The sequence below is a fragment of the Lycium ferocissimum genome, chromosome 12 (assembly GCF_029784015.1).
Source record: "Lycium ferocissimum isolate CSIRO_LF1 chromosome 12, AGI_CSIRO_Lferr_CH_V1, whole genome shotgun sequence".
In the NCBI taxonomy this organism is placed as follows: domain Eukaryota; kingdom Viridiplantae; phylum Streptophyta; class Magnoliopsida; order Solanales; family Solanaceae; genus Lycium; species Lycium ferocissimum.
In genome coordinates, this window is record NC_081353.1 from 7,215,300 (window position 1) to 7,221,299 (window position 6,000).

A 6,000-nucleotide genomic window follows, 5' to 3' on the forward strand; every position below is an offset into this window, starting at 1 on the left:
TATATATATATATATATATATATAATATATATATATATAAGGGTCACACTTTAGCCACTAAGAAGCGACTACGATTTTTATAAGCAACCTACAGTTTAGATGAAATTATCTTGAAAATTGATGAATTAATTCTTGAAACTTATCGTTGTTGGCATTTAAATGAATATTAACAAAATGATAACATCATTATTGATATAACTAATATCAATGAAATAATACAAGTCGTTCGCTATTAATCTAAATATTACAAGTTGGTCGCATAATTATTTCACCTATTGCAATAAAGACAAGAACATTTCAGATTGATCACGTGTCATTATGTCATCCATTTCAATATAGATCATATGTAATATAGTGACCATTTGCAACATGGCTAAGAAAAATATGTGATGTTCACATATAGTTAGTCACCATTTCCAAGTTGTTACATATAACTATGATCATCATAACTTTTTCTTCAACAAATTATTAACATTACTCATTAATTATCATTATCTTAGATTATTATAGTGTTGTTTCACTAATTTCATGGTCATAACATATTGTTTAGTTACAAATATAAGTTTATAATCTAAGCTTAGTTCACTTCTTATTTTAAAAAAAAAATCTTTTTTGGTTGCAAAAGCAAGTGTTAGGTTGTAGATTCTAATAACATGTAGCTGACTTATTAGCACAGTATGCAAGTGTGGTAACAAAATTCTTTTGAGGACCCCATTCTCTTGTCCCAAAGCACCTCATTAACTAGTTTCAACTTCTACCAATCTCCAATTCTTGAGAAGGCCAAAAGATATTGCTAGGATTTGATGGGTAATGTCCTCTTTGTGGTAGAAACATGAGGCAGACTAAGCGGTACAAGACATTCATGAAGACATAATCAACAGTGAATGTATTTCTGTTGTTGGTCTATGCATAACTGTTACCTTTTTTTTTTTTTTTTTTGCTTTTAATGAATGACTTATGCTAATAATAGTTCAATTCTATCCATAGACGTGTTCATCTTCAACCTCAAGCTCAAATCTGAAATTTTATGCAAAACCACCTTTAATCTTCTCTAAATTTCCTTAAATTTGAGATTGAGACTCCTCAAAAGATCCCCAACAAAACCAATAATACCACTTGAAATAAGTCACTTCTTCATAAAACCAATTTTTCAAGTTTGAAGCTCAAGCTTCAACAATGGCAAACCTTAAGCTCAAATCTGAAATTTAATCCAAAATCACCTTAAATCTTCTCGAAACTCTTTAAAATTTGAGATTTAAACTCATCAAAAGATCCCCAACAAAATCCAACATCACCCACTTGAAATGAATCGCCCTTTCGAGAACTCATTTTTTCAAGCTTGAAGCTCATAGCTCCAACAACGGCTGTCAAGGGAGCATATTGTGAATGTAGGAGGAAAAAACATGGGAATGAATTGAGAGAGGGGAATATAATTTTATATTATTTCTTTTAAGGTAAAAGATATATTTTTAGATTTTTATTTTGATTTATTTTATTATTTCTTACTTTGGATCAAAAGTATATTTTTTAAAACTTTGGGGCTAGTATGAAAGCTTGGAATAGTTATAATTTTGTTTGTTTATTTTTTTAAAATCTTTTGACGAAAATGTATGTAAGTGTTTAAATTTTATTGAATTTAAATCCATAAATTAATTTGGATTATATTAAATTCAAGAAAATAGTTCAAATAATGTGGGTAATATGATTGGATTAATCATCTAATCTTAAATGCATTGGGCTAGTCCATTTGATTGGACTCCAGATGATGGGCCCATTTTAATAGCTCAAGGTCCAAAGAGCTATTAGCTCATCTTAAAATACAGGCCCATGCCACATGTCAAATGAGTTGGCAATCCAAGTCAAATTAATGAGCCAATGAAATCATGCTAAGTGTACGGGTGACATGCTTCGACCAATCAAATCACAAAGCTACACCTTCCCTAAAACTATAAATAGGGGTCCTCATAACTCACAAAAGAGGAAGGAATTAAGAATAAGAAGCAAGAAGGGAGCTCGTGGATCAAAGTCTACATATTTCTCTACAAGCTACAAGTTCAAGCATTCAAGCAATCAAGTTCAAGTTCCAGATTAAGAATGAAGACAAATATCAAGGCGTTCAAGATCAAGCTACTTGTTCTGGGCAAATACCAAGAAGATTCAAGATCAAGCTACTCAGGCCCTAGAATCTAAATCAAATTCAAGTTTACATTATTGTTGAAGAATCAGAGGATTATATAGAGATTATAACACTCAACATTCTTGAAATCAAATACTACATTTTGTTACTCAATTTTCCTTTCTTGATTATTTATTTTCTTGACTCGAAAATTTGTTGGTTACAAATTTTGGCATGCCCAGTGGGACCATTTCTACCTCTCATCTCTTCACATTAATCATCAAATTGCAAGAACACTGAAATGGTATCCAAGAAGATCAACTCCAAATCTACTGCTATTAAGGCTACTGATTCCAAGTTTTCCTCTGAGGTGGTGAACATATTGGATACTACTATGGGAAGTTTGGGACCCATCACCAGGAATAAAGCAAATTACTAGGACAACAAGCATCTCAAGCGCCGTCCGCCTCAGTTCCTGTCTTTGAACTTCAATCCTCAAAGGGGGCAAGAGTCTTTCTGGATGGATTGGAAAAAGGAGAGAATATCGCTGAGATCGTTGAAAAGACATTGGCTAGGCTTAGCTTACTTCAAACTAAGAATCTCATCGTTGAAGATGAAGATGATGCCTTGATCACCAGATCTGCCCCAATCACTCTATGAAATCTTATCCGCTCGAAGTTTAGTTTTAAGGAAAATCCATGTTTTTCTCCATCATCTACGACAGCCATCCAAGCAATGATGACTAACACCTCAACTGTTGAAGAACAACTTACGAGCTTGACGAAGGCGATTGGTGACTTGACGAAATATGTGCAAGACCAAGATAATCAAATTTTCAAGTTGACAAACAAATTTGATAGTGTGATAGAAGGGGATTCGAGTCACGCACCTGGAAAGCATCCTATGGCACAAGAAAAAGGAGATCCGTCTACAAAACAAGTGCATGTTGCTGAAGAACTACAAGTATCCTCTGAAGGATTAATCCCAATTCATCGACTGAAGGACTTCATTATGGAAACCATTAAAGATAAATATGATGTTCTTGCTAAGTCTTCGGTTACATAGGCCAAGCCATACACTTCAAGGATCGATGGGTTAAAGATGCAGGTTATTGATACGCTCAAATTACACCTTTAATTAGCGTAAAGTAGACGATGTCAAATATAGTAACCCAACAAGGTTGGGTTCGAATCCCACAGGGAATATGGTGTGAAAAGGTTACTAAACTCGTAGAATGCTTAATTTAGGTCTAATGTCTTAATCCGATGATTTTTGTAAAAGTTGGTTGTTTATGACTAATAGCTAACTAATTTCTTAGGATTGTAATTTATGATAAAAGAAACCAAGGTTGTGTCCCCTTTAGATGAAGTGTATGATCATGGGTATTGATCTTGATATACTTCTAATGGATCGTTTGTATGGATGCACTTAACCTCTATGTGAATTTAGACTATTTCCCAATAAGAAAAGATTATTTCTTTCTATGCTTTTTCCAAAGATAAGAAAGTATGCATGAAGAACAGTTAATTATGCCAAGTAAATTCCTCTTATTCCTAAGTGAATTTATTAAACAAGGTTTAAGGCCTTGAGTTCTTGTTATTTGTTCTTACCAACCCTAGTTATTTTCCCAAACAAACCAAAGTTTATGGCGTTAGCTAATGTTTGCAACCACTAACTATATGATGAAAATGAAGAACAAATAAACCCTAACTATCCATTATACATATATCACTCACAATCCCCAATCACAAAACACCCATCCTTGGGTTCACATCCTTAGTAAAGAAATTTAGCTACTCATAGAAGAAGAAAGAACAATAATAAATAATTGAGATCATATTTCTTACGAATGATTGAATGGAATTGAAGAGAAAATAATTGCAAATGTTTGTAATCCCAAACAACTTCAAAAACTATGAGTATCCAATGCTAAGGAAATAAAACTGAAATCTGGTGAATTATAGCCTACAAGAAACCTACATCAGGTATTTATAAGAGTTTAAGTCGTGCAAAATACGTTTGACAAAATTTCCCTCGACGGACCAATGTACGGACCGTAAATATCATACAGCCCGGAGAATCTACAAATAGTCTCCGTAAAATCTTCTTCTGTCGCCCAGATATACGCTCCCTTTTTACTAACCGTAAATATTCTATGGTCCGTATAACTAGTCCGTACATTCTTCTTTCCTTTGAGACTTTGCTGGAACCGATCTACGGTGGGACTTACGGACCGTAAATAATGTACGGTCTGTACTTCTACCTTGACTTCGTCCTTCAGGTCTGAGGCCTTTCTGTTATTGATCTACGGGTGAATTGACGGACTGTAAATATTATACGGTCCGTCTTTTGCTCCGTAAAATCCAAGCTTCAGTTATTTTTGCTTTCTTAAACATCTTTTTATGACATTTCCACGACTTGCTCCCAGAATATGCTAAACACTTGCAACATATCACAAACACATCAAAAAGACCAAGACTTGCTAAAAAAACAAGTAAAACTTATAGCCAAAAAGCATCAAATGTCTAATAATTTCACGGCACATCAACACCTCCAACTTAAAGTCTTTGGTTGTCCTCAAGCAAGTTGTACAACACAACGACTCAATCTACCACTTAGATATCACCGAGTAATAATGTCAACATTGGTTTTGACTCTGAACTACCTGCATGCACGTTTCTCTTCCAAGGACCACCCCATTTTTCTATTTTCAACCAATTATGCACAACTCAAGAATGCTACGACTAACAATGATGCTTCAATGCATGACATTACATTATCGAACATATTATGATGCACACAAACGCTACTTTAGGCGGTCACTCCGTTTTGATCAATTCTCATCCTTATGCCCTCACATAGACCAAAGAATGTCCCAACACACATATATACAACAATAATGGGACGAAAACGAAAGAGAAGAGAAAAACACTCACACTCACAAAGAAGTTCATATCTACGCATGCAACACCATAAGCTTGCCCTTATTTTCTATGCTTTCATCCTAGGTTCGTTCAGTTGTGATCACATTAGGACTTGTTTCTGGCTTGTAATGTAGGCTTAGGGATGGGTAGGATACTTTTTGGATATCAGTGACTAACCCTCCCTGAATACTACAACATCTCCTCACCTTAATTCGCCTCTTATTCAACTCCTTTATTTTCTGTCACACCCTTAATCCGATAGGGTGTGATGGGCACCCGACCCTTATCTAGGGCCGAGCGAACCCGCTGACTCTCGTGACACTCATAACCATATTGGGCCCTCATAGCATAACATAAGTACATAATGAAAGATTTTCAGAAAACAAACTTGCTTTTCATCTTTTTCAAATCAAGTAAGACCTGTAATCATATAAAACCCGTAAAATAATGCATCACAATACATCGGCTTATGGAGCCGCTTACAAACCGACATACTACATACACGACACTTCGCAAAGTCTCTAACATGGAACATGAAACCATATCATAATGCTCCGACTCGGCGGCAAAGACTCCGGAGAAAAAACGGAGCTCGCCAATCCCGCCGAACATCTTCTCGCTAATACCTTCAACTCATCCGGGTGTACCGCGCGGCACGAAACGACCTCGAAGAAAGGGGGTCGGACGAATATGTACTGAGTATGTAAAGCATGAAATACAACAAGCGGGATCATACTGAAGTAATGAGTATAGAAAATCATAAAACTTGCCTTTGAAAACGTTTATCATGCATATCAAATCATATACTCATCATGTATACATATAGCGTGTCCGGCCGACAGCGAGGGACTCGGTGAGGGGTAAAATCATCATATTCATATACATATAACGTGCCCCGGCCCTCTAGTGAGGGACGCGGTAAGTAAAATCATATCATCATCATGCATGCGTATACATATA